Raw genomic sequence first — 3,379 nt, forward strand, 5'->3', positions numbered from 1 at the left:
TACTGGGGTGTGGCTGATTAGTATCAGGTCGTCTGCATATAATAAGTTCAACAGTGTAAGCCCCCCTGCGGATACAGTTTATTGCCCCATACTGTAGGATCTCGCCTCTCATCAAAGGAGCCGGGATTAATCAGTGTCATCACCCCATGAGATCTAACCGATTGCACACATTCCGGTTCCTGACGGAATGCCCAGCTGCGCGATAGTCATCACCTGCTGAGATTGGGGCGGGGGACCTCCACTGTGAATACGTGTGGGAACGAGCCAGAAGCGGGAATTCCAGAAATGTTTTACTGTACTTCAAAGTAATGTCAGGAATGTGCTATCTTGTAATAAAGTAATAAACCACTGTATAAAAGGCCAGGCCACAGAGATGCAGTTAGAGAGCACCTCGATACGATACCCTGTTTGTCCGATCTGATGTGCTTTGCTCCGGAGAAATTAAAAACCTGTTTCCTGCTTTCCAGTTTCCAGCGCTCGCCTCTTTATTTGATAATTATTCAGTGGTTAAGAGGCGACTTACGCCAAGCAGTGCTTGAGGATATCTAGAGAAAAACTGCTTTTCCACAATGTGGCTGCGGCGGGGGACGTTGACGATCAGTCAGGCGGAGGTGTTTGGATGCTTTATAATCATCGTAGGTGTTAGGCTGGAATTCCTGCGTAGAGTGTGTTACCGTAGTCGAGTCTGCTGCTGACGAGGGCCTGTGTCACCGTTTTTCTTGTTTCGGTCGGGATCCACTTGTAGATCCTGTGGAGCATGCAGAGGGTGTTGTAGCAGGAGGAGGAGATGGAGTTGACCTGTTTAGACATGGAGATTGAGGAGTCGAGGATGAATCCTAGGTTGCATGCATGGTCGGTGGGTGTCGGTGCTGCTCCCAGTGTGGTCGGTCACCAGGAGTTGTCTCAGGCTGAGGGGGTGGGTTCGAGGATGAGTACCTCCGTCTTGTCCGAGATCAGCTTCTGACGGCTGTTCCTCATCCAGTCAGCGACAGCCTTCATTCCCTCGTGGAGGTTGGTTTTGGCGGTGTGCGGGTCCTTTATGAGGGAGAGGATGAGCTGGGTGTCATCAGCGTAGGAGATGATATTGAGGTCGTGTTGGCGGGCCACTTGTGTGAGGGTGGCCATGTAGACGTTGAACAGCATCAGGCTGAGGGATGAGCCCTGGGGGACGCCGCAGATGATGTTGGTTGCTTCGGATCGGAAGGGCGGGAGGCGGATGCTCTGGGTTTTGCCGGAGAGGAAGGACCTTGTCCAGTCAAGGGCCTTCTCTTGGACTCCGGCTTCTAGGAGGCATGTCTTTAGAGTGCGAGGCAGACCGTGTCGAAGGCATCTGACAGGTCCAAGAGGATGAGGGCTGATGTTTTGTCAATGTCTAGTTGGCGCCTGATGTCATCTGTGGCGGTGAAGAGGACTGTCTCGGTGCTGTGGTTTCATCTGAACCCGGACTGGGACGGGTCCAAGATGTTGTTGTTTTCCAGGTGGTGGGCCAGTTGCATGTTGACAATTTTCTTGATGACCTTCGCCGGGAACGGGAGCAGGGAGATGAGCCGGAAGTTCTTAAGGTCCTTGGGGTCCGCCTTGGGCTTCTTGAGGAGGGCATTGATTTTGGCGTGTTTCCAGCTTTCCGGGAATGTCGCTGTTTCAAAGGAGATGTTGATGACCTTCCGTAGTTGGGGTGCGATGGCAGCGTCTGCTTTGTTGAATACGTGGTGTGGGCACGGGTCTGACGGAGATCCTGAATGGATGGAGTTCATGACCTTGCGTGTCTCGTCGGCGTTAACATTGGACCAGTAGGTCAGGCAGTTGGCGCTGGTGGTGTTCACAGAGGAGGTGGGGTCTGGCGTAGTTGGGCGGTCATGATGTTGAAGCTGTCATGGATGTCAGTGATCTTGCGGTGGAACAGATGGTCAGTGAGTTGCACAGTTCTTGTGAGGGCGGTATGTTGTTGGCGTTGGCGCTCGGGTTGGAGAGTTCCTTTACGATGCTGAAAAGCTCTTTGCTGTTGTGTGCGTTGTTATCCAGGTGGTCTTTGAAGGAAGATCTCTTGGCTAATCTGATGAGGTGGTGATGTCTGCGGGTGGCTTCCTTGTGGACTGTGTGGTTGTCCGGAGTGCGTTCGTGGAACCATATCTTCTCCAGTTTCCGGCATGCACGTTTGGAGGTCTGCAGCTCGTCGGTGAACCAGGTGGCTCTCTTGCTGGTGTGGTTGTTGGAGGGTTTCTTGAGTGGGGCAAGGGTGTTGGCGCATTCGTCGATCCACTGTCTGAGGTTGCGGGCTGGGGTGTCTGGGTTGGGGGGGTTGGTGGGTGAGTTTTGGGCGAAGTTCGTGATCAGCTGGTCTTCGGTGACTTTGCTCCAGCAGCGGCGAGGTAGCTGTTGGGTGCGGTGGTGCGTGGTTGGTTTATTGAAGGTGAAATGGGTGCAGCGGTGGTCGGTCCATTGGAATTCGGTGGTGTGTTCGAAGGTGACGTGGGTGCCTGTGGAGAAGACGGGATTCAGCACGTAGCCAGCGGCGTGGGTGGGTGCGGTGACAAGTTGTCTGAGGCCGAGGTTGGCGAGGTTAATCACAGGAGCAAACCTAAATACTTTTGTAAGGGACTATACTCGGATAATGAAGGTCTGGGCACATCTCCCTTTAACAATCTTTGGGAGGGGGACCTGGTAAAATGTAAATTTTGCTAAAAATCACTTATTTGCACTTTGAAAAGTCTCTGATTGATAGATTCCAGCAGGCCATTAATGCATTCATCTGGGCCTTTAAAGGCATAAGAATTTCATGGAAGAAATTACGTCGGAAAAGGGAGAAGTGGTGTTATCCCTCCCAGACATTCAATACTATGGGCCTTCCAGCTGACACACTCAAGAATGTTAAATTAAATCAGTGAAAACTACAGCAAAAAATTCAATAGAAGCAGAGACCACTTTAATTTTAAGACACTGGGTTAGGGTTCCAAGCACTTGTAAGAGCTGTTTTGTTTGTAGAACATGCCACCCTCACCTCAAAACAGTAAGGCGCCCATATCTAGCTCACTCTCTGAGCTGTGTGGTATTTCATTAAAACTCAGAGGGTGACTTCAAACGTGTTTTCGGCTGACTATGCTTTCACATTTGAGGGGTGCTAGTTGTTGTGCCATACACCATCCTTTTGAGTCATAGGACCAGGAAGGGGAGGACAAGGGAATTGGCGCAGGGAGGAGCGACAGAGAACTACTTTAGTGTCTACACCGTGGCCAGCACGGAGTGGATCCTGAGCCGGTTAAAAAGTGAAAACATCACTTCCACTTCAGTATGCTGGCCCTTGGTGCACTTGCGACTCTTCTCAGTGCGTGAAGCCATATCACGGAAGAAGTTGACAGAAGGGAGGGCGGTTGGCATTGGC

The sequence above is a fragment of the Lissotriton vulgaris genome, chromosome 5 (assembly GCF_964263255.1).
Source record: "Lissotriton vulgaris chromosome 5, aLisVul1.2, whole genome shotgun sequence".
Taxonomy (NCBI): domain Eukaryota; kingdom Metazoa; phylum Chordata; class Amphibia; order Caudata; family Salamandridae; genus Lissotriton; species Lissotriton vulgaris.